Source organism: Gasterosteus aculeatus, unplaced genomic scaffold (assembly GCF_964276395.1).
Source record: "Gasterosteus aculeatus unplaced genomic scaffold, fGasAcu3.hap1.1 HAP1_SCAFFOLD_34, whole genome shotgun sequence".
NCBI lineage: Eukaryota > Metazoa > Chordata > Actinopteri > Perciformes > Gasterosteidae > Gasterosteus > Gasterosteus aculeatus.
In genome coordinates this window covers 31,781-58,282 of record NW_027554892.1, presented here as the reverse complement: position 1 = coordinate 58,282, position 26,502 = coordinate 31,781, and the positions used below count along the sequence as shown (strand labels likewise).

The window sequence follows — 26,502 nt, the reverse complement described above, 5'->3', positions numbered from 1 at the left end:
TATTGTTGTATGAGCATTGGTGGTTCAATGGTAGAATTCTCGCTTGCCATGCGAGAGATCTGTGTCCGATTCCCAGCCAGTGCAGTAGAATTCTGCCCAAAGAATGACATTTAGAATATTTTATTTAGATCATTCCAAAATGTCAACATGACCATAGGTGGCCATTTTTAAATCCCCTGCCTACAATATTGTTGTATGAGCATTGGTGGTTCAATGGTAGAATTCTCGCTTGCCATGCGAGAGATCTGTGCCGATTCCCAGCCAGTGCAGTAGAATTCTGCCTGAAAAATGACATATACAATATTGTAATTAAATCATTCCAAAATTTCAACTTGACCATAAGCGGCCATTTTTAACTCCCCTTCCCACATTGGAGTTCTATGAGCATTGGTGATTCAATGGTAGAATTCTCGCTTGCCATGCGAGAGATCTGGGTCCTATTCCCACCCAGTGCAGTAGAATTCTGCCTGAAAAATGACATTTAGAATATTGTAAATAAATCATTCCAAAATTTCAACATGACCCTAAGCGGCCATTTTTAAATCCCCTTCCCACATTGGAGTTCTATGAGCATTGGTGGTTCAATGGTAGAATTCTCGCTTGCCATGCGAGAGATCTGGGTCCGATTCCCAGCCAGTGCAGTAGAATTCTGCCCAAAGAATGACATTTAGAATATTTTATTTAGATCATTCCAAAATGTCAACATGACCATAGGTGGCCATTTTTAAATCCCCTGCCTACAATATTGTTGTATGAGCATTGGTGGTTCAATGGTAGAATTCTCGCTTGCCATGCGAGAGGTCTGGGTCCGATTCCCAGCCAGTGCAGTAGAATTCTGCCTGAAAAATGACATTTAGAATATTGTAATTAAATCATTCCAAAATTTCAACTTGACCATAAGCGGCCATTTTTAACTCCCCTTCCCACATTGGAGTTCTATGAGCATTGGTGGTTCAATGGTAGAATTCTCGCTTCCCATGCGAGAGATCTGGGTCCGATTCCCAGCCAGTGCAGTAGAATTTTGCCTGAAAAATGACATTTAGAATATTGTAATTAAATCATTCCAAAATTTCAACTTGACCAGAAGCGGCCATTTTTAAATCCCCTTCCGACTTTGGAGGTCTATGAGCATTGGTGGTTCAATGGTAGAATTCTCGCTTGCCATGCGAGAGATCTGGGTCCGATTCCCAGCCAGTGCAGTAGAATTCTGCCCAAAGAATGACATTTAGAATATTTTATTTAGATCATTCCAAAATGTCAACATGACCATGGGTGGCCATTTTTAAATCCCCTGCCCACAACATTGTTTTATGAGCATTGGTGGTTCAATGGTAGAATTCTCGCTTCCCATGCGAGAGATCTGGGTCCGATTCCCAGCCAGTGCAGTAGAATTCTGCCTGAAAAATGACATTCAGAATATTTTATTTAGATCATTCCAAAATGTCAACATGACCATGGGTGGCCATTTTTAAATCCCCTGCCCACAACATTGTTTTATGAGCATTGGTGGTTCAATGGTTGAATTCTCGCTTCCCATGCGAGAGATCTGGGTCCGATTCCCAGCCAGTGCAGTAGAATTCTGCCCAAAAAATGACATTTAGAATATTGTAATTAAATCATTCCAAAATTTCAACTTGACCATAAGCGGCCATTTTTAAATCCCCTTCCCACAATGGAGTTCTATGAGCATTGGTGGTTCAATGGTAGAATTCTCGCTTGCCATGCGAGAGATCTGGGTCCGATTCCCAGCCAGTGCAGTAGAATTTTGCCTGAAAAATGACATTTAGAATATTGTAATTAAATCATTCCAAAATTTCAACTTGACCATAAGCGGCCATTTTTAACTCCCCTTCCCACATTGGAGGTCTATGAGCATTGGTGGTTCAATGGTAGAATTCTCGCTTGCCATGCGAGAGATCTGGGTCCGATTCCCCGCCAGTGCAGTAGAATTCTGCCTGAAAAATGACATTTAGAATAATGTATCTAAATCATTCCAAGATTTCAACATGACCATAAGCGGCCATTTTTAAATCCCCTGCCCACATGGGAGTTCAATGAGCATTGGTGGTTCAATGGTAGAATTCTCGCTTGCCATGCGAGAGATCTGGGTCCGATTCCCAGCCAGTGCAGTAGAATTTTGCCTGAAAAATGACATTTAGAATATTGTAATTAAATCATTCCAAAATTTCAACTTGACCATAAGCGGCCATTTTTAAATCCCCTTCCGACATTGGAGGTCTATGAGCATTGGTGGTTCAATGGTAGAATTCTCGCTTCCCATGCGAGAGATCTGGGTCCGATTCCCAGCCAGTGCAGTAGAATTTTGCCTGAAAAATGACATTTAGAATATTGTAATTAAATCATTCCAAAATTTCAACTTGACCATAAGCGGCCATTTTTAAATCCCCTGCCCACATGGGAGTTCAATGAGCATTGGTGGTTCAATGGTAGAATTCTCGCTTCCCATGCGAGAGATCTGGGTCCGATTCCCAGCCAGTGCAGTAGAATTTTGCCTGAAAAATGACATTTAGAATATTGTAATTAAATCATTCCAAAATTTCAACTTGACCATAAGCGGCCATTTTTAAATCCCCTTCCGACATTGGAGGTCTATGAGCATTGGTGGTTCAATGGTAGAATTCTCGCTTGCCATGCGAGAGATCTGGGTCCGATTCCCAGCCAGTGCAGTAGAATTCTGCCTGAAAAATGACATTTAGAATAATGTATCTAAATCATTCCAAGATTTCAACATGACCATAAGCGGCCATTTTTAAATCCCCTGCCCACATGGGAGTTCAATGAGCATTGGTGGTTCAATGGTAGAATTCTCGCTTCCCATGCGAGAGATCTGGGTCCGATTCCCAGCCAGTGCAGTAGAATTCTGCCCAAAAAATGACATTTAGAATATTGTAATTAAATCATTCCAAAATTTCAACTTGACCATAAGCGGCCATTTTTAAATCCCCTTCCCACATTGGAGTTCTATGAGCATTGGTGGTTCAATGGTAGAATTCTCGCTTGCCATGCGAGAGATCTGGGACCTATTCCCACCCAGTGCAGTAGAATTCTGCCTGAAAAATGACATTTAGAATAATGTATCTAAATCTTTCCAAGATTTCAACATGACCATAAGCGGCCATTTTTAAATCCCCTTCCGACATTGGAGGTCTATGAGCATTGGTGGTTCAATGGTAGAATTCTCTCTTGCAATGCGAGAGATCTGGGTCCGATTCCCAGCCAGTGCAGTAGAATTCTGCCCAAAGAATGACATTTAGAATATTTTATTTAGATCATTCCAAAATGTCAACATGACCATAGGTGGCCATTTTTAAATCCCCTGCCTACAATATTCTTGTATGAGCATTGGTGGTTCAATGGTAGAATTCTCGCTTGCCATGCGAGAGATCTGGGTCCTATTCCCACCCAGTGCAGTAGAATTCTGCCTAAAAAATGACATTTAGAATATTGTAAATAAATCATTCCAAAATTTCAACATGACCATAAGCGGCCATTTTTAAATCCCCTTCCCACATTGGAGTTCTATGAGCATTGGTGGTTCAATGGTAGAATTCTCACTTGCCATGCGAGAGATCTGGGTCCGATTCCCAGCCAGTGCAGTAGAATTCTGCCCAAAGAATGACATATAGAATATTTTATTTAGATCATTCCAAAATATCAACATGTCCATAGATGGCCATTTTTAAATCCCCTGCCTACAATATTGTTGTATGAGCATTGGTGGTTCAATGGTAGAATTCTCGCTTCCCATGCGAGAGATCTGGGTCCGATTCCCAGCCAGTGCAGTAGAATTCTGCCTGAAAAATGACATTTAGAATATTTTATTTAGATCATTCCAAAATGTCAACATGACCATGGGTGGCCATTTTTAAATCCCCTGCCCACAACATTGTTTTATGAGCATTGGTGGTTCAATGGTAGAATTCTCGCTTGCCATGCGAGAGATCTGGGACCTATTCCCAGCCAGTGCAGTAGAATTCGACCTGAAAAATGACATTTAGAATAATGTAATTAAATCATTCCAAAATTTCAACTTGACCATAAGCGGCCATTTTTAACTCCCCTTCCCACATTGGAGTTCTATGAGCATTGATGGTTCAATGGTAGAATTCTCGCTTGCCATGCGAGAGATCTGTGTCCGATTCCTAGCCAGTGCAGTAGAATTCTGCCCAAAGAATGACATATAGAATATTTTATTTAGATCATTCCAAAATATCAACATGTCCATAGGTGGCCATTTTTAAATCCCCTGCCTACAATATTGTTGTATGAGCATTGGTGGTTCAATGGTAGAATTCTCGCTTGCCATGCGAGAGATCTGGGTCCGATTCCCAGCCAGTGCAGTAGAATTCTGCCCAAAGAATGACATTTAGAATATTTTATTTCGATCATTCCAAAATGTCAACATGACCATAGGTGGCCATTTTTAAATCCCCTGCCTACAATATTGTTGTATGAGCATTGGTGGTTCAATGGTAGAATTCTCTCTTGCAATGCGAGAGATCTGGGTCCGATTCCCAGCCAGTTTAGTAGAATTCTGCCCAAAGAATGACATTTAGAATATTTTATTTAGATCATTCCAAAATGTCAACATGACCATAGGTGGCCATTTTTAAATCCCCTGCCTACAATATTGTTGTATGAGCATTGGTGGTTCAATGGTAGAATTCTCGCTTGCCATGCGAGAGATCTGGGACCTATTCCCACCCAGTGCAGTAGAATTCTGCCTGAAAAATGACATTTAGAATAATGTATCTAAATCTTTCCAAGATTTCAACATGACCATAAGCGGCCATTTTTAAATCCCCTTCCGACATTGGAGGTCTATGAGCATTGGTGGTTCAATGGTAGAATTCTCTCTTGCAATGCGAGAGATCTGGGTCCGATTCCCAGCCAGTGCAGTAGAATTCTGCCCAAAGAATGACATTTAGAATATTTTATTTAGATCATTCCAAAATGTCAACATGACCATAGGTGGCCATTTTTAAATCCCCTGCCTACAATATTCTTGTATGAGCATTGGTGGTTCAATGGTAGAATTCTCGCTTGCCATGCGAGAGATCTGGGTCCTATTCCCACCCAGTGCAGTAGAATTCTGCCTAAAAAATGACATTTAGAATATTGTAAATAAATCATTCCAAAATTTCAACATGACCATAAGCGGCCATTTTTAAATCCCCTTCCCACATTGGAGTTCTATGAGCATTGGTGGTTCAATGGTAGAATTCTCACTTGCCATGCGAGAGATCTGGGTCCGATTCCCAGCCAGTGCAGTAGAATTCTGCCCAAAGAATGACATATAGAATATTTTATTTAGATCATTCCAAAATATCAACATGTCCATAGATGGCCATTTTTAAATCCCCTGCCTACAATATTGTTGTATGAGCATTGGTGGTTCAATGGTAGAATTCTCGCTTCCCATGCGAGAGATCTGGGTCCGATTCCCAGCCAGTGCAGTAGAATTCTGCCTGAAAAATGACATTTAGAATATTTTATTTAGATCATTCCAAAATGTCAACATGACCATGGGTGGCCATTTTTAAATCCCCTGCCCACAACATTGTTTTATGAGCATTGGTGGTTCAATGGTAGAATTCTCGCTTGCCATGCGAGAGATCTGGGACCTATTCCCAGCCAGTGCAGTAGAATTCGACCTGAAAAATGACATTTAGAATAATGTAATTAAATCATTCCAAAATTTCAACTTGACCATAAGCGGCCATTTTTAACTCCCCTTCCCACATTGGAGTTCTATGAGCATTGATGGTTCAATGGTAGAATTCTCGCTTTCCATGCGAGAGATCTGTGTCCGATTCCTAGCCAGTGCAGTAGAATTCTGCCCAAAGAATGACATATAGAATATTTTATTTAGATCATTCCAAAATATCAACATGTCCATAGGTGGCCATTTTTAAATCCCCTGCCTACAATATTGTTGTATGAGCATTGGTGGTTCAATGGTAGAATTCTCGCTTGCCATGCGAGAGATCTGGGTCCGATTCCCAGCCAGTGCAGTAGAATTCTGCCCAAAGAATGACATTTAGAATATTTTATTTCGATCATTCCAAAATGTCAACATGACCATAGGTGGCCATTTTTAAATCCCCTGCCTACAATATTGTTGTATGAGCATTGGTGGTTCAATGGTAGAATTCTCTCTTGCAATGCGAGAGATCTGGGTCCGATTCCCAGCCAGTTTAGTAGAATTCTGCCCAAAGAATGACATTTAGAATATTTTATTTAGATCATTCCAAAATGTCAACATGACCATAGGTGGCCATTTTTAAATCCCCTGCCTACAATATTGTTGTATGAGCATTGGTGGTTCAATGGTAGAATTCTCGCTTGCCATGCGAGAGATCTGGGTCCGATTCCCAGCCAGTGCAGTAGAATTTTGCCTGAAAAATGACATTTACAATATTGTAATTAAATCATTCCAAAATTTCAACTTGACCATAAGCGGCCATTTTTAACTCCCCTTCCCACATTGGAGTTCTATGAGCATTGGTGGTTCAATGGTAGAATTCTCGCTTCCCATGCGAGAGATCTGGGTCCGATTCCCAGCCAGTGCAGTAGAATTCTGCCTGAAAAATGACATTTAGAATATTTTATTTAGATCATTCCAAAATGTCAACATGACCATGGGTGGCCATTTTTAAATCCCCTGCCCACAACATTGTTTTATGAGCATTGGTGGTTCAATGGTAGAATTCTCGCTTCCCATGCGAGAGATCTGGGTCCCATTCCCAGCCAGTGCAGTAGAATTCTGCCCAAAAAATGACATTTAGAATATTGTAATTAAATCATTCCAAAATTTCAACTTGACCATAAGCGGCCATTTTTAAATCCCCTTCCCACATTGGAGTTCTATGAGCATTGGTGGTTCAATGGTAGAATTCTCCCTTGCCATGCGAGAGATCTGCGACCTATTCCCACCCAGTGCAGTAGAATTCTGTCTGAAAAATGACATTTAGAACAATGTAATTAAATCATTCCAAAATTTCAACTTGACCATAAGCGGCCATTTTGAAATCTCCTGCCCACATTGGAGTTCTATGAGCATTGATGGTTCAATGGTAGAATTCTCGCTTGCCATGCGAGAGATCTGTGTCCGATTCCCAGCCAGTGCAGTAGAATTCTGCCTGAAAAATGACATTTAAAATATTGTAATTAAATCATTCCAAAATTTCAACTTGACCATAAGCGGCCATTTCTAAATCCCCTTCCAACATTGGAGTTAAATAAGCAATGGTGGTTCAATGGTAGAATTCTCGCTTGCCATGCGAGATATCTGGGACCTATTCCCAGCCAGTGCAGTAGAATTCTGCCTGAAAAATGACATTTAGAATATTTTATTTAGATCATTCCAAAATGTCAACATGACCATGGGTGACCATTTTTAAATCCCCTGCCCACAACATTGTTTTATGAGCATTGGTGGTTCAATGGTAGATTTCTCGCTTCCCATGCGAGAGATCTGGGTCCGATTCCCAGCCAGTGCAGTAGAATTCTGCCCAAAGAATGACATTTAGAATATTTTATTTAGATCATTCCAAAATGTCAACATGACCATAGGTGGCCATTTTTAAATCCCCTGCCTACAATATTGTTGTATGAGCATTGGTGGTTCAATGGTAGAATTCTCGCTTGCCATGCGAGAGATCTAGGTCCGATTCCCAGCCAGTGCAGTAGAATTCTGCCTGAAAAATGACATTTACAATATTGTAATTAAATCATTCCAAAATTTCAACTTGACCATAAGCGGCCATTTTTAACTCCCCTTCCCACATTGGACTTCTATGAGCATTGGTGGTTCAATGGTAGAATTCTCGCTTGCCATGCGAGAGATCTGGGTCCTATTCCCACCCAGTGCAGTAGAATTCTGCCTGAAAAATGACATTTAGAATATTGTAAATAAATCATTCCAAAATTTCAACTTGACCATAAGCGGCCATTTTTAACTCCCCTTCCCACATTGGAGTTCTATGAGCATTGGTGATTCAATGGTAGAATTCTCGCTTGCCATGCGAGAGATCTGGGTCCTATTCCCACCCAGTGCAGTAGAATTCTGCCTGAAAAATGACATTTAGAATATTGTAAATAAATCATTCCAAAATTTCAACTTGACCATAAGCGGCCATTTGTAACTCCCCTTCCCACATTGGAGTTCTATGAGCATTGGTGATTCAATGGTAGAATTCTCGCTTGCCATGCGAGAGATCTGGGTCCTATTCCCACCCAGTGCAGTAGAATTCTGCCTGAAAAATGACATTTAGAATATTGTAAATAAATCATTCCAAAATTTCAACATGACCATAAGCGGCCATTTTTAAATCCCTTGCCCACATTGGAGTTCTATGAGCATTGGTGGTTCAATGGTAGAATTCTCGCTTGCCATGCAAGAGATCTGGGTCCGATTCCCAGCCAGTGCAGTAGAATTCTGCCCAAAGAATGACATTTAGAATATTTTATTTAGATCATTCCAAAATGTCAACATGACCATAGGTGGCCATTTTTAAATCCCCTGCCTACAATATTGTTGTATGAGCATTGGTGGTTCAATGGTAGAATTCTCGCTTCCCATGCGAGAGATCTGGGTCCGATTCCCAGCCAGTGCAGTAGAATTCTGCCCAAAAAATGACATTTAGAATATTGTAATTAAATCATTCCAAAATTTCAACTTGACCATAAGCGGCCATTTTTAAATCCCCTTCCCACATTGGAGTTCTATGAGCATTGGTGGTTCAATGGTAGAATTCTCCCTTGCCATGCGAGAGATCTGCGACCTATTCCCACCCAGTGCAGTAGAATTCTGTCTGAAAAATGACATTTAGAACAATGTAATTAAATCATTCCAAAATTTCAACTTGACCATAAGCGGCCATTTTGAAATCTCCTGCCCACATTGGAGTTCTATGAGCATTGATGGTTCAATGGTAGAATTCTCGCTTGCCATGCGAGAGATCTGTGTCCGATTCCCAGCCAGTGCAGTAGAATTCTGCCTGAAAAATGACATTTAGAATATTGTAATTAAATCATTCCAAAATTTCAACTTGACCATAAGCGGCCATTTCTAAATCCCCTTCCAACATTGGAGTTAAATAAGCAATGGTGGTTCAATGGTAGATTTCTCGCTTCCCATGCGAGAGATCTGGGTCCGATTCCCAGCCAGTGCAGTAGAATTCTGCCCAAAGAATGACATTTAGAATATTTTATTTAGATCATTCCAAAATGTCAACATGACCATAGGTGGCCATTTTTAAATCCCCTGCCTACAATATTGTTGTATGAGCATTGGTGGTTCAATGGTAGAATTCTCGCTTGCCATGCGAGAGATCTAGGTCCGATTCCCAGCCAGTGCAGTAGAATTCTGCCTGAAAAATGACATTTACAATATTGTAATTAAATCATTCCAAAATTTCAACTTGACCATAAGCGGCCATTTTTAACTCCCCTTCCCACATTGGAGTTCTATGAGCATTGGTGGTTCAATGGTAGAATTCTCGCTTGCCATGCGAGAGATCTGGGTCCGATTCCCACCCAGTGCAGTAGAATTCTGCCTGAAAAATGACATTTAGAATATTGTAAATAAATCATTCCAAAATTTCAACATGACCATAAGCGGCCATTTTTAAATCCCCTTCCCACATTGGAGTTCTATGAGCATTGGTGGTTCAATGGTAGAATTCTCGCTTGCCATGCGAGAGATCTGGGTCCGATTCCCAGCCAGTGCAGTAGAATTCTGCCTGAAAAATGACATTTACAATATTGTAATTAAATCATTCCAAAATTTCAACTTGACCATAAGCGGCCATTTTTAACTCCCCTTCCCACATTGGACTTCTATGAGCATTGGTGGTTCAATGGTAGAATTCTCGCTTGTCATGCGAGAGATCTGGGTCCTATTCCCACCCAGTGCAGTAGAATTCTGCCTGAAAAATGACATTTAGAATATTGTAAATAAATCATTCCAAAATTTCAACATGACCATAAGCGGCCATTTTTAAATCCCTTGCCCACATTGGAGTTCTATGAGCATTGGTGGTTCAATGGTAGAATTCTCGCTTGCCATGCGAGAGATCTGGGTCCGATTCCCAGCCAGTGCAGTAGAATTCTGCCCAAAGAATGACATTTAGAATATTTTATTTAGATCATTCCAAAATGTCAACATGACCATAGGTGGCCATTTTTAAATCCCCTGCCTACAATATTGTTGTATGAGCATTGGTGGTTCAATGGTAGAATTCTCGCTTGCCATGCGAGAGATCAGGGTCCGATTCCCAGCCAGTGCAGTAGAATTCTGCCTGAAAAATGACATTTACAATATTGTAATTAAATCATTCCAAAATTTCAACTTGACCATAAGCGGCCATTTTTAACTCCCCTTCCCACATTGGAGTTCTATGAGCATTGGTGATTCAATGGTAGAATTCTCGCTTGCCATGCGAGAGATCTGGGTCCTATTCCCACCCAGTGCAGTAGAATCCTGCCTGAAAAATGACATTTAGAATATTGTAAATAAATCATTCCAAAATTTCAACATGACCATAAGCGGCCATTTTTAAATCCCCTTCCCACATTGGAGTTCTATGAGCATTGGTGGTTCAATGGTAGAATTCTCGCTTGCCATGCGAGAGATCTGGGTCCGATTCCCAGCCAGTGCAGTAGAATTCTGCCTGAAAAATGACATTTAGAATAATGTATCTAAATCATTCCAAGATTTCAACATGACCATAAGCAGCCATTTTAAATCCCCTGCCCACATGGGAGTTCAATGAGCATTGGTGGTTCAATGGTAGAATTCTCGCTTCCCATGCGAGAGATCTGGGTCCGATTCCCAGCCAGTGCAGTATAATTCTGCCAGAAAAATGACATTTAGAATATTGTAATTAAATCATTCCAAAATTTCAACTTGACCATAAGCGGCCATTTTTAAATCCCCTGCCCACATTGGAGTTCTATGAGCATTGGTGGTTCAATGGTAGAATTCTCGCTTGCCATGCGAGATATCTGGGACCTATTCCCAGCCAGTGCAGTAGAATTCTGCCTGAAAAATGACATTTAGAATATTTTATTTAGATCATTCCAAAATGTCAACATGACCATGGGTGACCATTTTTAAATCCCCTGCCCACAACATTGTTTTATGAGCATTGGTGGTTCAATGGTAGAATTCTCGCTTCCCATGCGAGAGATCTGGGTCCGATTCCCAGCCAGTGCAGTAGAATTCTGCCCAAAAAATGACATTTAGAATATTGTAATTAAATCATTCCAAAATTTCAACTTGACCATAAGCGGCCATTTTTAAATCCCCTTCCCACATTGGAGTTCTATGAGCATTGGTGGTTCAATGGTAGAATTCTCGCTTGCCATGCGAGAGATCTGGGACCTATTCCCACCCAGTGCAGTAGAATTCTGCCTGAAAAATGACATTTAGAATATTGTAATTAAATCATTCCAAAATTTCAACATGACCATAGGTGGCCATTTTCAAATCCCCTGCCCACATTGGAGATCTATGAGCATTGGTGGTTCAATGGTAGAATTCATGCTTCCCATGCGAGAGATCTGGGTCCGATTCCCAGCCAGTGCAGTATAATTCTGCCAGAAAAATGACATTTAGAATATTGTAATTAAATCATTCCAAAATTTCAACTTGACCATAAGCGGCCATTTTTAAATCCCCTGCCCACATTGGAGTTCTATGAGCATTGGTGGTTCAATGGTAGAATTCTCGCTTGCCATGCGAGATATCTGGGTCCGATTCCCAGCCAGTGCACTAGAATTTTGCCTGAAAAATGACATTTAGAATATTGTAATTAAATCATTCCAAAATTTCAACTTGACCATAAGCGGCCATTTTTAACTCCACTTCCCACATTGGAGTTCTATGAGCATTGGTGGTTCAATGGTAGAATTCTCGCTTGCCATGCGAGAGATCTGGGTCCGATTCCCAGCCAGTGCAGTAGAATTCTGCCTGAAAAATGACATTTACAATATTGTAATTAAATCATTCCAAGATTTCAACATGACCATAAGCGGCCATTTTTAAATCCCCTGCCCACATTGGAGTTCTATGAGCATTGGTGGTTCAATGGTAGAATTCTCGCTTGCCATGCGAGAGATCTGGGTCCGATTCCCAGCCAGTGCAGTAGAATTTTGCCTGAAAAATGACATTTAGAATATTGTAATTAAATCATTCCAAAAATTCAACTTGACCATAAGCGGCCATTTTTAAATCCCCTGCCCACATGGGAGTTCAATGAGCATTGGTGGTTCAATGGTAGAATTCTCGCTTCCCATGCGAGAGATCTGGGTCCGATTCCCAGCCAGTGCAGTAGAATTCTGCCTGAAAAATGACATTTAGAATATTTTATTTAGATCATTCCAAAATGTCAACATGACCATGGGTGGCCATTTTTAAATCCCCTGCCCACAACATTGTTTTATGAGCATTGGTGGTTCAATGGTAGAATTCTCGCTTGCCATGCGAGAGATCTGGGTCCGATTCCCAGCCAGTGCAGTAGAATTCTGCCCAAAAAATGACATTTAGAATATTGTAATTAAATCATTCCAAAATTTCAACTTGACCATAAGCGGCCATTTTTAAATCCCCTTCCCACATTGGAGTTCTATGAGCATTGGTGGTTCAATGGTAGAATTCTCGCTTGCCATGCGAGAGATCTGGGACCTATTCCCACCCAGTGCAGTAGAATTCTGCCTGAAAAATGACATTTAGAATATTGTAATTAAATCATTCCAAAATTTCAACATGACCATAGGTGGCCATTTTCAAATCCCCTGCCCACATTGGAGATCTATGAGCATTGGTGGTTCAATGGTAGAATTCATGCTTCCCATGCGAGAGATCTGGGTCCGATTCCCAGCCAGTGCAGTATAATTCTGCCAGAAAAATGACATTTAGAATATTGTAATTAAATCATTCCAAAATTTCAACTTGACCATAAGCGGCCATTTTTAATCCCCTGCCCACATTGGAGTTCTATGAGCATTGGTGGTTCAATGGTAGAATTCTCGCTTGCCATGCGAGATATCTGGGTCCGATTCCCAGCCAGTGCACTAGAATTTTGCCTGAAAAATGACATTTAGAATATTGTAATTAAATCATTCCAAAATTTCAACTTGACCATAAGCGGCCATTTTTAACTCCACTTCCCACATTGGAGTTCTATGAGCATTGGTGGTTCAATGGTAGAATTCTCGCTTGCCATGCGAGAGATCTGGGTCCGATTCCCAGCCAGTGCAGTAGAATTCTGCCTGAAAAATGACATTTAGAATAATGTATCTAAATCATTCCAAGATTTCAACATGACCATAAGCGGCCATTTTTAAATCCCCTGCCCACATTGGAGTTCTATGAGCATTGGTGGTTCAATGGTAGAATTCATGCTTCCCATGCGAGAGATCTGGGTCCGATTCCCAGCCAGTGCAGTATAATTCTGCCAGAAAAACGACATTTAGAATATTGTAATTAAATCATTCCAAAATTTCAACTTGACCATAAGCGGCCATTTTTAAATCCCCTGCCCACATTGGAGTTCTATGAGCATTGGTGGTTCAATGGTAGAATTCTCGCTTGCCATGCGAGATATCTGGGTCCGATTCCCAGCCAGTGCACTAGAATTTTGCCTGAAAAATGACATTTAGAATATTGTAATTAAATCATTCCAAAATTTCAACTTGACCATAAGCGGCCATTTTTAACTCCACTTCCCACATTGGAGTTCTATGAGCATTGGTGGTTCAATGGTAGAATTCTCGCTTGCCATGCGAGAGATCTGGGTCAGATTCCCAGCCAGTGCAGTAGAATTCTGCCTGAAAAATGACATTTAGAATAATGTATCTAAATCATTCCAAGATTTCAACATGACCATAAGCGGCCATTTTTAAATCCCCTGCCCACATTGGAGTTCTATGAGCATTGGTGGTTCAATGGTAGAATTCTCGCTTGCCATGCGAGAGATCTGGGTCCTATTCCCACCCAGTGCAGTAGAATTCTGCCTAAAAAATGACATTTAGAATATTGTAAATAAATCATTCCAAAATTTCAACATGACCATAAGCGGCCATTTTTAAATCCCCTTCCCACATTGGAGTTCTATGAGCATTGGTGGTTCAATGGTAGAATTCTCACTTGCCATGCGAGAGATCTGGGTCCGATTCCCAGCCAGTGCAGTAGAATTCTGCCCAAAGAATGACATATAGAATATTTTATTTAGATCATTCCAAAATATCAACATGTCCATAGATGGCCATTTTTAAATCCCCTGCCTACAATATTGTTGTATGAGCATTGGTGGTTCAATGGTAGAATTCTCGCTTCCCATGCGAGAGATCTGGGTCCGATTCCCAGCCAGTGCAGTAGAATTCTGCCTGAAAAATGACATTTAGAATATTTTATTTAGATCATTCCAAAATGTCAACATGACCATGGGTGGCCATTTTTAAATCCCCTGCCCACAACATTGTTTTATGAGCATTGGTGGTTCAATGGTAGAATTCTCGCTTGCCATGCGAGAGATCTGGGACCTATTCCCAGCCAGTGCAGTAGAATTCGACCTGAAAAATGACATTTAGAATAATGTAATTAAATCATTCCAAAATTTCAACTTGACCATAAGCGGCCATTTTTAACTCCCCTTCCCACATTGGAGTTCTATGAGCATTGATGGTTCAATGGTAGAATTCTCGCTTTCCATGCGAGAGATCTGTGTCCGATTCCTAGCCAGTGCAGTAGAATTCTGCCCAAAGAATGACATATAGAATATTTTATTTAGATCATTCCAAAATATCAACATGTCCATAGGTGGCCATTTTTAAATCCCCTGCCTACAATATTGTTGTATGAGCATTGGTGGTTCAATGGTAGAATTCTCGCTTGCCATGCGAGAGATCTGGGTCCGATTCCCAGCCAGTGCAGTAGAATTCTGCCCAAAGAATGACATTTAGAATATTTTATTTCGATCATTCCAAAATGTCAACATGACCATAGGTGGCCATTTTTAAATCCCCTGCCTACAATATTGTTGTATGAGCATTGGTGGTTCAATGGTAGAATTCTCTCTTGCAATGCGAGAGATCTGGGTCCGATTCCCAGCCAGTTTAGTAGAATTCTGCCCAAAGAATGACATTTAGAATATTTTATTTAGATCATTCCAAAATGTCAACATGACCATAGGTGGCCATTTTTAAATCCCCTGCCTACAATATTGTTGTATGAGCATTGGTGGTTCAATGGTAGAATTCTCGCTTGCCATGCGAGAGATCTGGGTCCGATTCCCAGCCAGTGCAGTAGAATTTTGCCTGAAAAATGACATTTACAATATTGTAATTAAATCATTCCAAAATTTCAACTTGACCATAAGCGGCCATTTTTAACTCCCCTTCCCACATTGGAGTTCTATGAGCATTGGTGGTTCAATGGTAGAATTCTCGCTTCCCATGCGAGAGATCTGGGTCCGATTCCCAGCCAGTGCAGTAGAATTCTGCCTGAAAAATGACATTTAGAATATTTTATTTAGATCATTCCAAAATGTCAACATGACCATGGGTGGCCATTTTTAAATCCCCTGCCCACAACATTGTTTTATGAGCATTGGTGGTTCAATGGTAGAATTCTCGCTTCCCATGCGAGAGATCTGGGTCCCATTCCCAGCCAGTGCAGTAGAATTCTGCCCAAAAAATGACATTTAGAATATTGTAATTAAATCATTCCAAAATTTCAACTTGACCATAAGCGGCCATTTTTAAATCCCCTTCCCACATTGGAGTTCTATGAGCATTGGTGGTTCAATGGTAGAATTCTCCCTTGCCATGCGAGAGATCTGCGACCTATTCCCACCCAGTGCAGTAGAATTCTGTCTGAAAAATGACATTTAGAACAATGTAATTAAATCATTCCAAAATTTCAACTTGACCATAAGCGGCCATTTTGAAATCTCCTGCCCACATTGGAGTTCTATGAGCATTGATGGTTCAATGGTAGAATTCTCGCTTGCCATGCGAGAGATCTGTGTCCGATTCCCAGCCAGTGCAGTAGAATTCTGCCTGAAAAATGACATTTAAAATATTGTAATTAAATCATTCCAAAATTTCAACTTGACCATAAGCGGCCATTTCTAAATCCCCTTCCAACATTGGAGTTAAATAAGCAATGGTGGTTCAATGGTAGAATTCTCGCTTGCCATGCGAGATATCTGGGACCTATTCCCAGCCAGTGCAGTAGAATTCTGCCTGAAAAATGACATTTAGAATATTTTATTTAGATCATTCCAAAATGTCAACATGACCATGGGTGACCATTTTTAAATCCCCTGCCCACAACATTGTTTTATGAGCATTGGTGGTTCAATGGTAGATTTCTCGCTTCCCATGCGAGAGATCTGGGTCCGATTCCCAGCCAGTGCAGTAGAATTCTGCCCAAAGAATGACATTTAGAATATTTTATTTAGATCATTCCAAAATGTCAACATGACCATAGGTGGCCATTTTTAAATCCCCTGCCTACAATATTGTTGTATGAGCATTGGTGGTTCAATGGTAGAATTCTCGCTTGCCATGCGAGAGATCTAGGTCCGATTCCCAGCCAGTGCAGTAGAATTCTGCCTGAAAAATGACATTTACAATATTGTAATTAAATCATTCCAAAATTTCAACTTGACCATAAGCGGCCATTTTTAACTCCCCTTCCCACATTGGACTTCTATGAGCATTGGTGGTTCAATGGTAGAATTCTCGCTTGCCATGCGAGAGATCTGGGTCCTATTCCCACCCAGTGCAGTAGAATTCTGCCTGAAAAATGACATTTAGAATATTGTAAATAAATCATTCCAAAATTTCAACTTGACCATAAGCGGCCATTTTTAACTCCCCTTCCCACATTGGAGTTCTATGAGCATTGGTGATTCAATGGTAGAATTCTCGCTTGCCATGCGAGAGATCTGGGTCCTATTCCCACCCAGTGCAGTAGAATTCTGCCTGAAAAATGACATTTAGAATATTGTAAATAAATCATTCCAAAATTTCAACTTGACCATAAGCGGCCATTTGTAACTCCCCTTCCCACATTGGAGTTCTATGAGCATTGGTGATTCAATGGTAGAATTCTCGCTTGCCATGCGAGAGATCTGGGTCCTATTCCCACCCAGTGCAGTAGAATTCTGCCTGAAAAATGACATTTAGAATATTGTAAATAAATCATTCCAAAATTTCAACATGACCATAAGCGGCCATTTTTAAATCCCTTGCCCACATTGGAGTTCTATGAGCATTGGTGGTTCAATGGTAGAATTCTCGCTTGCCATGCAAGAGATCTGGGTCCGATTCCCAGCCAGTGCAGTAGAATTCTGCCCAAAGAATGACATTTAGAATATTTTATTTAGATCATTCCAAAATGTCAACATGACCATAGGTGGCCATTTTTAAATCCCCTGCCTACAATATTGTTGTATGAGCATTGGTGGTTCAATGGTAGAATTCTCGCTTCCCATGCGAGAGATCTGGGTCCGATTCCCAGCCAGTGCAGTAGAATTCTGCCCAAAAAATGACATTTAGAATATTGTAATTAAATCATTCCAAAATTTCAACTTGACCATAAGCGGCCATTTTTAAATCCCCTTCCCACATTGGAGTTCTATGAGCATTGGTGGTTCAATGGTAGAATTCTCCCTTGCCATGCGAGAGATCTGCGACCTATTCCCACCCAGTGCAGTAGAATTCTGTCTGAAAAATGACATTTAGAACAATGTAATTAAATCATTCCAAAATTTCAACTTGACCATAAGCGGCCATTTTGAAATCTCCTGCCCACATTGGAGTTCTATGAGCATTGATGGTTCAATGGTAGAATTCTCGCTTGCCATGCGAGAGATCTGTGTCCGATTCCCAGCCAGTGCAGTAGAATTCTGCCTGAAAAATGACATTTAGAATATTGTAATTAAATCATTCCAAAATTTCAACTTGACCATAAGCGGCCATTTCTAAATCCCCTTCCAACATTGGAGTTAAATAAGCAATGGTGGTTCAATGGTAGATTTCTCGCTTCCCATGCGAGAGATCTGGGTCCGATTCCCAGCCAGTGCAGTAGAATTCTGCCCAAAGAATGACATTTAGAATATTTTATTTAGATCATTCCAAAATGTCAACATGACCATAGGTGGCCATTTTTAAATCCCCTGCCTACAATATTGTTGTATGAGCATTGGTGGTTCAATGGTAGAATTCTCGCTTGCCATGCGAGAGATCTAGGTCCGATTCCCAGCCAGTGCAGTAGAATTCTGCCTGAAAAATGACATTTACAATATTGTAATTAAATCATTCCAAAATTTCAACTTGACCATAAGCGGCCATTTTTAACTCCCCTTCCCACATTGGAGTTCTATGAGCATTGGTGGTTCAATGGTAGAATTCTCGCTTGCCATGCGAGAGATCTGGGTCCGATTCCCACCCAGTGCAGTAGAATTCTGCCTGAAAAATGACATTTAGAATATTGTAAATAAATCATTCCAAAATTTCAACATGACCATAAGCGGCCATTTTTAAATCCCCTTCCCACATTGGAGTTCTATGAGCATTGGTGGTTCAATGGTAGAATTCTCGCTTGCCATGCGAGAGATCTGGGTCCGATTCCCAGCCAGTGCAGTAGAATTCTGCCTGAAAAATGACATTTACAATATTGTAATTAAATCATTCCAAAATTTCAACTTGACCATAAGCGGCCATTTTTAACTCCCCTTCCCACATTGGACTTCTATGAGCATTGGTGGTTCAATGGTAGAATTCTCGCTTGTCATGCGAGAGATCTGGGTCCTATTCCCACCCAGTGCAGTAGAATTCTGCCTGAAAAATGACATTTAGAATATTGTAAATAAATCATTCCAAAATTTCAACATGACCATAAGCGGCCATTTTTAAATCCCTTGCCCACATTGGAGTTCTATGAGCATTGGTGGTTCAATGGTAGAATTCTCGCTTGCCATGCGAGAGATCTGGGTCCGATTCCCAGCCAGTGCAGTAGAATTCTGCCCAAAGAATGACATTTAGAATATTTTATTTAGATCATTCCAAAATGTCAACATGACCATAGGTGGCCATTTTTAAATCCCCTGCCTACAATATTGTTGTATGAGCATTGGTGGTTCAATGGTAGAATTCTCGCTTGCCATGCGAGAGATCAGGGTCCGATTCCCAGCCAGTGCAGTAGAATTCTGCCTGAAAAATGACATTTACAATATTGTAATTAAATCATTCCAAAATTTCAACTTGACCATAAGCGGCCATTTTTAACTCCCCTTCCCACATTGGAGTTCTATGAGCATTGGTGATTCAATGGTAGAATTCTCGCTTGCCATGCGAGAGATCTGGGTCCTATTCCCACCCAGTGCAGTAGAATCCTGCCTGAAAAATGACATTTAGAATATTGTAAATAAATCATTCCAAAATTTCAACATGACCATAAGCGGCCATTTTTAAATCCCCTTCCCACATTGGAGTTCTATGAGCATTGGTGGTTCAATGGTAGAATTCTCGCTTGCCATGCGAGAGATCTGGGTCCGATTCCCAGCCAGTGCAGTAGAATTCTGCCTGAAAAATGACATTTAGAATAATGTATCTAAATCATTCCAAGATTTCAACATGACCATAAGCAGCCATTTTAAATCCCCTGCCCACATGGGAGTTCAATGAGCATTGGTGGTTCAATGGTAGAATTCTCGCTTCCCATGCGAGAGATCTGGGTCCGATTCCCAGCCAGTGCAGTATAATTCTGCCAGAAAAATGACATTTAGAATATTGTAATTAAATCATTCCAAAATTTCAACTTGACCATAAGCGGCCATTTTTAAATCCCCTGCCCACATTGGAGTTCTATGAGCATTGGTGGTTCAATGGTAGAATTCTCGCTTGCCATGCGAGATATCTGGGACCTATTCCCAGCCAGTGCAGTAGAATTCTGCCTGAAAAATGACATTTAGAATATTTTATTTAGATCATTCCAAAATGTCAACATGACCATGGGTGACCATTTTTAAATCCCCTGCCCACAACATTGTTTTATGAGCATTGGTGGTTCAATGGTAGAATTCTCGCTTCCCATGCGAGAGATCTGGGTCCGATTCCCAGCCAGTGCAGTAGAATTCTGCCCAAAAAATGACATTTAGAATATTGTAATTAAATCATTCCAAAATTTCAACTTGACCATAAGCGGCCATTTTTAAATCCCCTTCCCACATTGGAGTTCTATGAGCATTGGTGGTTCAATGGTAGAATTCTCGCTTGCCATGCGAGAGATCTGGGACCTATTCCCACCCAGTGCAGTAGAATTCTGCCTGAAAAATGACATTTAGAATATTGTAATTAAATCATTCCAAAATTTCAACATGACCATAGGTGGCCATTTTCAAATCCCCTGCCCACATTGGAGATCTATGAGCATTGGTGGTTCAATGGTAGAATTCATGCTTCCCATGCGAGAGATCTGGGTCCGATTCCCAGCCAGTGCAGTATAATTCTGCCAGAAAAATGACATTTAGAATATTGTAATTAAATCATTCCAAAATTTCAACTTGACCATAAGCGGCCATTTTTAAATCCCCTGCCCACATTGGAGTTCTATGAGCATTGGTGGTTCAATGGTAGAATTCTCGCTTGCCATGCGAGATATCTGGGTCCGATTCCCAGCCAGTGCACTAGAATTTTGCCTGAAAAATGACATTTAGAATATTGTAATTAAATCATTCCAAAATTTCAACTTGACCATAAGCGGCCATTTTTAACTCCACTTCCCACATTGGAGTTCTATGAGCATTGGTGGTTCAATGGTAGAATTCTCGCTTGCCATGCGAGAGATCTGGGTCCGATTCCCAGCCAGTGCAGTAGAATTCTGCCTGAAAAATGACATTTACAATATTGTAATTAAATCATTCCAAGATTTCAACATGACCATAAGCGGCCATTTTTAAATCCCCTGCCCACATTGGAGTTCTATGAGCATTGGTGGTTCAATGGTAGAATTCTCGCTTGCCATGCGAGAGATCTGGGTCCGATTCCCAGCCAGTGCAGTAGAATTTTGCCTGAAAAATGACATTTAGAATATTGTAATTAAATCATTCCAAAAATTCAACTTGACCATAAGCGGCCATTTTTAAATCCCCTGCCCACATGGGAGTTCAATGAGCATTGGTGGTTCAATGGTAGAATTCTCGCTTCCCATGCGAGAGATCTGGGTCCGATTCCCAGCCAGTGCAGTAGAATTCTGCCTGAAAAATGACATTTAGAATATTTTATTTAGATCATTCCAAAATGTCAACATGACCATGGGTGGCCATTTTTAAATCCCCTGCCCACAACATTGTTTTATGAGCATTGGTGGTTCAATGGTAGAATTCTCGCTTGCCATGCGAGAGATCTGGGTCCGATTCCCAGCCAGTGCAGTAGAATTCTGCCCAAAAAATGACATTTAGAATATTGTAATTAAATCATTCCAAAATTTCAACTTGACCATAAGCGGCCATTTTTAAATCCCCTTCCCACATTGGAGTTCTATGAGCATTGGTGGTTCAATGGTAGAATTCTCGCTTGCCATGCGAGAGATCTGGGACCTATTCCCACCCAGTGCAGTAGAATTCTGCCTGAAAAATGACATTTAGAATATTGTAATTAAATCATTCCAAAATTTCAACATGACCATAGGTGGCCATTTTCAAATCCCCTGCCCACATTGGAGATCTATGAGCATTGGTGGTTCAATGGTAGAATTCATGCTTCCCATGCGAGAGATCTGGGTCCGATTCCCAGCCAGTGCAGTATAATTCTGCCAGAAAAATGACATTTAGAATATTGTAATTAAATCATTCCAAAATTTCAACTTGACCATAAGCGGCCATTTTTAATCCCCTGCCCACATTGGAGTTCTATGAGCATTGGTGGTTCAATGGTAGAATTCTCGCTTGCCATGCGAGATATCTGGGTCCGATTCCCAGCCAGTGCACTAGAATTTTGCCTGAAAAATGACATTTAGAATATTGTAATTAAATCATTCCAAAATTTCAACTTGACCATAAGCGGCCATTTTTAACTCCACTTCCCACATTGGAGTTCTATGAGCATTGGTGGTTCAATGGTAGAATTCTCGCTTGCCATGCGAGAGATCTGGGTCCGATTCCCAGCCAGTGCAGTAGAATTCTGCCTGAAAAATGACATTTAGAATAATGTATCTAAATCATTCCAAGATTTCAACATGACCATAAGCGGCCATTTTTAAATCCCCTGCCCACATTGGAGTTCTATGAGCATTGGTGGTTCAATGGTAGAATTCATGCTTCCCATGCGAGAGATCTGGGTCCGATTCCCAGCCAGTGCAGTATAATTCTGCCAGAAAAACGACATTTAGAATATTGTAATTAAATCATTCCAAAATTTCAACTTGACCATAAGCGGCCATTTTTAAATCCCCTGCCCACATTGGAGTTCTATGAGCATTGGTGGTTCAATGGTAGAATTCTCGCTTGCCATGCGAGATATCTGGGTCCGATTCCCAGCCAGTGCACTAGAATTTTGCCTGAAAAATGACATTTAGAATATTGTAATTAAATCATTCCAAAATTTCAACTTGACCATAAGCGGCCATTTTTAACTCCACTTCCCACATTGGAGTTCTATGAGCATTGGTGGTTCAATGGTAGAATTCTCGCTTGCCATGCGAGAGATCTGGGTCCGATTCCCAGCCAGTGCAGTAGAATTCTGCCTGAAAAATGACATTTAGAATAATGTATCTAAATCATTCCAAGATTTCAACATGACCATAAGCGGCCATTTTTAAATCCCCTGCCCACATTGGAGTTCTATGAGCATTGGTGGTTCAATGGTAGAATTCTCGCTTGCCATGCGAGAGATCTGGGTCCGATTCCCAGCCAGTGCAGTAGAATTTTGCCTGAAAAATGACATTTAGAATATTGTAATTAAATCATTCCAAAAATTCAACTTGACCATAAGCGGCCATTTTTAAATCCCCTGCCCACATGGGAGTTCAATGAGCATTGGTGGTTCAATGGTAGTATTCTCGCTTCCCATGCGAGAGATCTGGGTCCGATTCCCAGCCAGTGCAGTAGAATTCTGCCTGAAAAATGACATTTAGAATATTTTATTTAGATCATTCCAAAATGTCAACATGACCATGGGTGGCCATTTTTAAATCCCCTGCCCACAACATTGTTTTATGAGCATTGGTGGTTCAATGGTAGAATTCTCGCTTGCCATGCGAGAGATCTGGGTCCGATTCCCAGCCAGTGCAGTAGAATTCTGCCCAAAAAATGACATTTAGAATATTGTAATTAAATCATTCCAAAATTTCAACTTGACCATAAGCGGCCATTTTTAAATCCCCTTCCCACATTGGAGTTCTATGAGCATTGGTGGTTCAATGGTAGAATTCTCGCTTGCCATGCGAGAGATCTGGGACCTATTCCCACCCAGTGCAGTAGAATTCTGTCTGAAAAATGACATTTAGAATAATGTAATTAAATCATTCCTAAATTTCAACTTGACCATAAGCGGCCATTTTGAAATCCCCTACCCACATTGGAGTTCTATGAGCATTGGTGGTTCAATGGTAGAATTCTCGCTTGCCATGCGAGAGATCTGGGTCCGCTTCCCAGCCAGTGCAGTAGAATTCTGCCTGAAAAATGACATTTAGAATATTGTAATTAAATCATTCCAAAATTTCAACATGACCATAGGTGGCCATTTTCAAATCCCCTGCCCACATTGGAGATCTATGAGCATTGGTGGTTCAATGGTAGAATTCATGCTTCCCATGCGAGAGATCTGGGTCCGATTCCCAGCCAGTGCAGTATAATTCTGCCAGAAAAATGACATTTCAAATATTGTAATTAAATCATTCCAAAATTTCAACTTCACCATAAGCGGCCATTTTTAAATCCCCTGCCCACATTGGAGTTCTATGAGCATTGGTGGTTCAATGGTAGAATTCTCGCTTGCCATGCGAGATATCTGGGTCCGATTCCCAGCCAGTGCACTAGAATTTTGCCTGAAAAATGACATTTAGAATATTGTAATTAAATCATTCCAAAATTTCAACTTGACCATAAGCGGCCATTTTTAAATCCCCTGCCCACATTGGAGTTCTATGAGCATTGGTGGTTCAATGGTAGAATTCTCGCTTGCCATGCGAGAGATCTGGGTCCGATTCCCAGCCAGTGCAGTAGAATTTTGCCTGAAAAATGACATTTAGAATATTGTAATTAAATCATTCCAAAAATTCAACTTGACCATAAGTGGCCATTTTTAAATCCCCTGCCCACATGGGAGTTCAATGAGCATTGGTGGTTCAATGGTAGAATTCTCGCTTCCCATGCGAGAGATCTGGGTCCGATTCCCAGCCAGTGCAGTAGAATTCTGCCCAAAGAATGACATTTAGAATATTTTATTTAGATCATTCCAAAATGTCAACATGACCATAGGTGGCCATTTTTAAATCCCCTGCCTACAATATTGTTGTATGAGCATTGGTGGTTCAATGGTAGAATTCTCGCTTGCCATGCGAGAGATCTGGGTCCGATTCCCAGCCAGTGCAGTAGAATTTTGCCTGAAAAATGACATTTAGAATATTGTAATTAAATCATTCCAAAAATTCAACTTGACCATAAGTGGCCATTTTTAAATCCCCTGCCCACATGGGAGTTCAATGAGCATTGGTGGTTCAATGGTAGAATTCTCGCTTCCCATGCGAGAGATCTGGGTCCGATTCCCAGCCAGTGCAGTAGAATTCTGCCTGAAAAATGACATTTAGAATATTTTATTTAGATCATTCCAAAATGTCAACATGACCATGGGTGGCCATTTTTAAATCCCCTGCCCACAACATTGTTTTATGAGCATTGGTGGTTCAATGGTAGAATTCTCGCTTGCCATGCGAGAGATCTGGGTCCGATTCCCAGCCAGTGCAGTAGAATTCTGCCCAAAAAATGACATTTAGAATATTGTAATTAAATCATTCCAAAATTTCAACTTGACCATAAGCGGCCATTTTTAAATCCCCTTCCCACATTGGAGTTCTATGAGCATTGGTGGTTCAATGGTAGAATTCTCGCTTGCCATGCGAGAGATCTGGGACCTATTCCCACCCAGTGCAGTAGAATTCTGTCTGAAAAATGACATTTAGAATAATGTAATTAAATCATTCCTAAATTTCAACTTGACCATAAGCGGCCATTTTGAAATCCCCTACCCACATTGGAGTTCTATGAGCATTGGTGGTTCAATGGTAGAATTCTCGCTTGCCATGCGAGAGATCTGGGTCCGATTCCCAGCCAGTGCAGTAGAATTCTGCCTGAAAAATGACATTTAGAATATTTTATTTAGATCATTCCAAAATGTCAACATGACCATGGGTGGCCATTTTTAAATCCCCTGCCCACAACATTGTTTTATGAGCATTGGTGGTTCAATGGTAGAATTCTCGCTTCCCATGCGAGAGATCTGGGTCCGATTCCCAGCCAGTGCAGTAGAATTCTGCCCAAAAAATCACATTTAGAATATTGTAATTAAATCATTCCAAAATTTCAACTTGACCATAAGCGGCCATTTTTAAATCCCCTTCCCACATTGGAGTTCTATGAGCATTGGTGGTTCAATGGTAGAATTCTCGCTTGCCATGCGAGAGATCTGGGACCTATTCCCACCCAGTGCAGTAGAATTCTGCCTGAAAAATGACATTTAGAATATTGTAATTAAATCATTCCAAAATTTCAACATGACCATAGGTGGCCATTTTCAAATCCCCTGCCCACATTGGAGATCTATGAGCATTGGTGGTTCAATGGTAGAATTCATGCTTCCCATGCGAGAGATCTGGGTCCGATTCCCAGCCAGTGCAGTATAATTCTGCCAGAAAAATGACATTTAGAATATTGTAATTAAATCATTCCAAAATTTCAACTTGACCATAAGCGGCCATTTTTAAATCCCCTGCCCACATTGGAGTTCTATGAGCATTGGTGGTTCAATGGTAGAATTCTCGCTTGCCATGCGAGATATCTGGGTCCGATTCCCAGCCAGTGCACTAGAATTTTGCCTGAAAAATGACATTTAGAATATTGTAATTAAATCATTCCAAAATTTCAACTTGACCATAAGCGGCCATTTTTAACTCCACTTCCCACATTGGAGTTCTATGAGCATTGGTGGTTCAATGGTAGAATTCTCGCTTGCCATGCGAGAGATCTGGGTCCGATTCCCAGCCAGTGCAGTAGAATTCTGCCTGAAAAATGACATTTAGAATAATGTATCTAAATCATTCCAAGATTTCAACATGACCATAAGCGGCCATTTTTAAATCCCCTGCCCACATTGGAGTTCTATGAGCATTGGTGGTTCAATGGTAGAATTCTCGCTTGCCATGCGAGAGATCTGGGTCCGATTCCCAGCCAGTGCAGTAGAATTTTG

General features: G+C 40.8%; 54 non-coding genes across 54 annotated transcripts; all 54 read left to right on the top strand.

Annotated features, from left to right (window-relative positions):
- The first annotated feature begins 756 nt into the window (after nt 1–756).
- Nucleotides 757–827, top strand: trnag-gcc (transfer RNA glycine (anticodon GCC)). Its single transcript has one exon. It is a non-coding gene; the product is annotated as a tRNA-Gly (tRNA).
- Nucleotides 828–942: 115 nt separating this feature from the next.
- Nucleotides 943–1,013, top strand: trnag-ccc (transfer RNA glycine (anticodon CCC)). The gene has a single exon. It is a non-coding gene; the product is annotated as a tRNA-Gly (tRNA).
- A 301-nt stretch (nt 1,014–1,314) lies between these two features.
- trnag-ccc (transfer RNA glycine (anticodon CCC)) lies at nt 1,315–1,385 on the top strand. Its single transcript has one exon. It is a non-coding gene; the product is annotated as a tRNA-Gly (tRNA).
- A 115-nt stretch (nt 1,386–1,500) lies between these two features.
- trnag-ccc (transfer RNA glycine (anticodon CCC)) lies at nt 1,501–1,571 on the top strand. The gene has a single exon. It is a non-coding gene; the product is annotated as a tRNA-Gly (tRNA).
- A 673-nt stretch (nt 1,572–2,244) lies between these two features.
- Nucleotides 2,245–2,315, top strand: trnag-ccc (transfer RNA glycine (anticodon CCC)). Its single transcript has one exon. It is a non-coding gene; the product is annotated as a tRNA-Gly (tRNA).
- A 115-nt stretch (nt 2,316–2,430) lies between these two features.
- Nucleotides 2,431–2,501, top strand: trnag-ccc (transfer RNA glycine (anticodon CCC)). The gene has a single exon. It is a non-coding gene; the product is annotated as a tRNA-Gly (tRNA).
- A 301-nt stretch (nt 2,502–2,802) lies between these two features.
- Nucleotides 2,803–2,873, top strand: trnag-ccc (transfer RNA glycine (anticodon CCC)). Its single transcript has one exon. It is a non-coding gene; the product is annotated as a tRNA-Gly (tRNA).
- A 301-nt stretch (nt 2,874–3,174) lies between these two features.
- Nucleotides 3,175–3,245, top strand: trnac-gca (transfer RNA cysteine (anticodon GCA)). Its single transcript has one exon. It is a non-coding gene; the product is annotated as a tRNA-Cys (tRNA).
- A 487-nt stretch (nt 3,246–3,732) lies between these two features.
- On the top strand, nt 3,733–3,803 carry trnag-ccc (transfer RNA glycine (anticodon CCC)). The gene has a single exon. It is a non-coding gene; the product is annotated as a tRNA-Gly (tRNA).
- A 1,045-nt stretch (nt 3,804–4,848) lies between these two features.
- On the top strand, nt 4,849–4,919 carry trnac-gca (transfer RNA cysteine (anticodon GCA)). The gene has a single exon. It is a non-coding gene; the product is annotated as a tRNA-Cys (tRNA).
- Nucleotides 4,920–5,406: 487 nt separating this feature from the next.
- trnag-ccc (transfer RNA glycine (anticodon CCC)) lies at nt 5,407–5,477 on the top strand. The gene has a single exon. It is a non-coding gene; the product is annotated as a tRNA-Gly (tRNA).
- Nucleotides 5,478–6,522: 1,045 nt separating this feature from the next.
- trnag-ccc (transfer RNA glycine (anticodon CCC)) lies at nt 6,523–6,593 on the top strand. The gene has a single exon. It is a non-coding gene; the product is annotated as a tRNA-Gly (tRNA).
- A 115-nt stretch (nt 6,594–6,708) lies between these two features.
- On the top strand, nt 6,709–6,779 carry trnag-ccc (transfer RNA glycine (anticodon CCC)). Its single transcript has one exon. It is a non-coding gene; the product is annotated as a tRNA-Gly (tRNA).
- A 673-nt stretch (nt 6,780–7,452) lies between these two features.
- Nucleotides 7,453–7,523, top strand: trnag-ccc (transfer RNA glycine (anticodon CCC)). Its single transcript has one exon. It is a non-coding gene; the product is annotated as a tRNA-Gly (tRNA).
- A 1,045-nt stretch (nt 7,524–8,568) lies between these two features.
- trnag-ccc (transfer RNA glycine (anticodon CCC)) lies at nt 8,569–8,639 on the top strand. The gene has a single exon. It is a non-coding gene; the product is annotated as a tRNA-Gly (tRNA).
- Nucleotides 8,640–10,056: 1,417 nt separating this feature from the next.
- Nucleotides 10,057–10,127, top strand: trnag-gcc (transfer RNA glycine (anticodon GCC)). The gene has a single exon. It is a non-coding gene; the product is annotated as a tRNA-Gly (tRNA).
- A 487-nt stretch (nt 10,128–10,614) lies between these two features.
- trnag-gcc (transfer RNA glycine (anticodon GCC)) lies at nt 10,615–10,685 on the top strand. Its single transcript has one exon. It is a non-coding gene; the product is annotated as a tRNA-Gly (tRNA).
- Nucleotides 10,686–10,799: 114 nt separating this feature from the next.
- Nucleotides 10,800–10,870, top strand: trnag-ccc (transfer RNA glycine (anticodon CCC)). The gene has a single exon. It is a non-coding gene; the product is annotated as a tRNA-Gly (tRNA).
- Nucleotides 10,871–11,171: 301 nt separating this feature from the next.
- Nucleotides 11,172–11,242, top strand: trnag-ccc (transfer RNA glycine (anticodon CCC)). The gene has a single exon. It is a non-coding gene; the product is annotated as a tRNA-Gly (tRNA).
- Nucleotides 11,243–11,915: 673 nt separating this feature from the next.
- trnag-gcc (transfer RNA glycine (anticodon GCC)) lies at nt 11,916–11,986 on the top strand. Its single transcript has one exon. It is a non-coding gene; the product is annotated as a tRNA-Gly (tRNA).
- Nucleotides 11,987–12,101: 115 nt separating this feature from the next.
- trnag-gcc (transfer RNA glycine (anticodon GCC)) lies at nt 12,102–12,172 on the top strand. The gene has a single exon. It is a non-coding gene; the product is annotated as a tRNA-Gly (tRNA).
- A 115-nt stretch (nt 12,173–12,287) lies between these two features.
- Nucleotides 12,288–12,358, top strand: trnag-ccc (transfer RNA glycine (anticodon CCC)). The gene has a single exon. It is a non-coding gene; the product is annotated as a tRNA-Gly (tRNA).
- A 115-nt stretch (nt 12,359–12,473) lies between these two features.
- Nucleotides 12,474–12,544, top strand: trnag-gcc (transfer RNA glycine (anticodon GCC)). The gene has a single exon. It is a non-coding gene; the product is annotated as a tRNA-Gly (tRNA).
- Nucleotides 12,545–13,216: 672 nt separating this feature from the next.
- On the top strand, nt 13,217–13,287 carry trnag-gcc (transfer RNA glycine (anticodon GCC)). Its single transcript has one exon. It is a non-coding gene; the product is annotated as a tRNA-Gly (tRNA).
- Nucleotides 13,288–14,332: 1,045 nt separating this feature from the next.
- Nucleotides 14,333–14,403, top strand: trnag-ccc (transfer RNA glycine (anticodon CCC)). The gene has a single exon. It is a non-coding gene; the product is annotated as a tRNA-Gly (tRNA).
- Nucleotides 14,404–14,890: 487 nt separating this feature from the next.
- Nucleotides 14,891–14,961, top strand: trnag-gcc (transfer RNA glycine (anticodon GCC)). The gene has a single exon. It is a non-coding gene; the product is annotated as a tRNA-Gly (tRNA).
- Nucleotides 14,962–15,262: 301 nt separating this feature from the next.
- On the top strand, nt 15,263–15,333 carry trnag-gcc (transfer RNA glycine (anticodon GCC)). Its single transcript has one exon. It is a non-coding gene; the product is annotated as a tRNA-Gly (tRNA).
- Nucleotides 15,334–15,448: 115 nt separating this feature from the next.
- On the top strand, nt 15,449–15,519 carry trnag-ccc (transfer RNA glycine (anticodon CCC)). The gene has a single exon. It is a non-coding gene; the product is annotated as a tRNA-Gly (tRNA).
- Nucleotides 15,520–15,634: 115 nt separating this feature from the next.
- On the top strand, nt 15,635–15,705 carry trnag-ccc (transfer RNA glycine (anticodon CCC)). The gene has a single exon. It is a non-coding gene; the product is annotated as a tRNA-Gly (tRNA).
- A 673-nt stretch (nt 15,706–16,378) lies between these two features.
- On the top strand, nt 16,379–16,449 carry trnag-ccc (transfer RNA glycine (anticodon CCC)). Its single transcript has one exon. It is a non-coding gene; the product is annotated as a tRNA-Gly (tRNA).
- Nucleotides 16,450–17,494: 1,045 nt separating this feature from the next.
- Nucleotides 17,495–17,565, top strand: trnag-ccc (transfer RNA glycine (anticodon CCC)). Its single transcript has one exon. It is a non-coding gene; the product is annotated as a tRNA-Gly (tRNA).
- A 1,045-nt stretch (nt 17,566–18,610) lies between these two features.
- trnag-gcc (transfer RNA glycine (anticodon GCC)) lies at nt 18,611–18,681 on the top strand. The gene has a single exon. It is a non-coding gene; the product is annotated as a tRNA-Gly (tRNA).
- A 301-nt stretch (nt 18,682–18,982) lies between these two features.
- trnag-gcc (transfer RNA glycine (anticodon GCC)) lies at nt 18,983–19,053 on the top strand. Its single transcript has one exon. It is a non-coding gene; the product is annotated as a tRNA-Gly (tRNA).
- A 487-nt stretch (nt 19,054–19,540) lies between these two features.
- On the top strand, nt 19,541–19,611 carry trnag-gcc (transfer RNA glycine (anticodon GCC)). Its single transcript has one exon. It is a non-coding gene; the product is annotated as a tRNA-Gly (tRNA).
- Nucleotides 19,612–19,725: 114 nt separating this feature from the next.
- trnag-ccc (transfer RNA glycine (anticodon CCC)) lies at nt 19,726–19,796 on the top strand. Its single transcript has one exon. It is a non-coding gene; the product is annotated as a tRNA-Gly (tRNA).
- A 301-nt stretch (nt 19,797–20,097) lies between these two features.
- On the top strand, nt 20,098–20,168 carry trnag-ccc (transfer RNA glycine (anticodon CCC)). The gene has a single exon. It is a non-coding gene; the product is annotated as a tRNA-Gly (tRNA).
- A 673-nt stretch (nt 20,169–20,841) lies between these two features.
- Nucleotides 20,842–20,912, top strand: trnag-gcc (transfer RNA glycine (anticodon GCC)). The gene has a single exon. It is a non-coding gene; the product is annotated as a tRNA-Gly (tRNA).
- A 115-nt stretch (nt 20,913–21,027) lies between these two features.
- Nucleotides 21,028–21,098, top strand: trnag-gcc (transfer RNA glycine (anticodon GCC)). The gene has a single exon. It is a non-coding gene; the product is annotated as a tRNA-Gly (tRNA).
- Nucleotides 21,099–21,213: 115 nt separating this feature from the next.
- Nucleotides 21,214–21,284, top strand: trnag-ccc (transfer RNA glycine (anticodon CCC)). Its single transcript has one exon. It is a non-coding gene; the product is annotated as a tRNA-Gly (tRNA).
- A 115-nt stretch (nt 21,285–21,399) lies between these two features.
- On the top strand, nt 21,400–21,470 carry trnag-gcc (transfer RNA glycine (anticodon GCC)). Its single transcript has one exon. It is a non-coding gene; the product is annotated as a tRNA-Gly (tRNA).
- Nucleotides 21,471–22,142: 672 nt separating this feature from the next.
- Nucleotides 22,143–22,213, top strand: trnag-gcc (transfer RNA glycine (anticodon GCC)). The gene has a single exon. It is a non-coding gene; the product is annotated as a tRNA-Gly (tRNA).
- A 487-nt stretch (nt 22,214–22,700) lies between these two features.
- trnag-gcc (transfer RNA glycine (anticodon GCC)) lies at nt 22,701–22,771 on the top strand. Its single transcript has one exon. It is a non-coding gene; the product is annotated as a tRNA-Gly (tRNA).
- A 115-nt stretch (nt 22,772–22,886) lies between these two features.
- trnag-gcc (transfer RNA glycine (anticodon GCC)) lies at nt 22,887–22,957 on the top strand. Its single transcript has one exon. It is a non-coding gene; the product is annotated as a tRNA-Gly (tRNA).
- Nucleotides 22,958–23,072: 115 nt separating this feature from the next.
- On the top strand, nt 23,073–23,143 carry trnag-ccc (transfer RNA glycine (anticodon CCC)). The gene has a single exon. It is a non-coding gene; the product is annotated as a tRNA-Gly (tRNA).
- Nucleotides 23,144–23,258: 115 nt separating this feature from the next.
- trnag-gcc (transfer RNA glycine (anticodon GCC)) lies at nt 23,259–23,329 on the top strand. The gene has a single exon. It is a non-coding gene; the product is annotated as a tRNA-Gly (tRNA).
- Nucleotides 23,330–24,188: 859 nt separating this feature from the next.
- Nucleotides 24,189–24,259, top strand: trnag-gcc (transfer RNA glycine (anticodon GCC)). Its single transcript has one exon. It is a non-coding gene; the product is annotated as a tRNA-Gly (tRNA).
- A 115-nt stretch (nt 24,260–24,374) lies between these two features.
- trnag-ccc (transfer RNA glycine (anticodon CCC)) lies at nt 24,375–24,445 on the top strand. Its single transcript has one exon. It is a non-coding gene; the product is annotated as a tRNA-Gly (tRNA).
- Nucleotides 24,446–24,560: 115 nt separating this feature from the next.
- trnag-gcc (transfer RNA glycine (anticodon GCC)) lies at nt 24,561–24,631 on the top strand. Its single transcript has one exon. It is a non-coding gene; the product is annotated as a tRNA-Gly (tRNA).
- Nucleotides 24,632–24,746: 115 nt separating this feature from the next.
- trnag-ccc (transfer RNA glycine (anticodon CCC)) lies at nt 24,747–24,817 on the top strand. The gene has a single exon. It is a non-coding gene; the product is annotated as a tRNA-Gly (tRNA).
- A 115-nt stretch (nt 24,818–24,932) lies between these two features.
- Nucleotides 24,933–25,003, top strand: trnag-gcc (transfer RNA glycine (anticodon GCC)). Its single transcript has one exon. It is a non-coding gene; the product is annotated as a tRNA-Gly (tRNA).
- A 301-nt stretch (nt 25,004–25,304) lies between these two features.
- On the top strand, nt 25,305–25,375 carry trnag-gcc (transfer RNA glycine (anticodon GCC)). The gene has a single exon. It is a non-coding gene; the product is annotated as a tRNA-Gly (tRNA).
- Nucleotides 25,376–25,490: 115 nt separating this feature from the next.
- On the top strand, nt 25,491–25,561 carry trnag-ccc (transfer RNA glycine (anticodon CCC)). Its single transcript has one exon. It is a non-coding gene; the product is annotated as a tRNA-Gly (tRNA).
- A 673-nt stretch (nt 25,562–26,234) lies between these two features.
- trnag-gcc (transfer RNA glycine (anticodon GCC)) lies at nt 26,235–26,305 on the top strand. The gene has a single exon. It is a non-coding gene; the product is annotated as a tRNA-Gly (tRNA).
- Nucleotides 26,306–26,420: 115 nt separating this feature from the next.
- Nucleotides 26,421–26,491, top strand: trnag-gcc (transfer RNA glycine (anticodon GCC)). The gene has a single exon. It is a non-coding gene; the product is annotated as a tRNA-Gly (tRNA).
- The last annotated feature ends 11 nt before the right edge of the window (nt 26,492–26,502 follow it).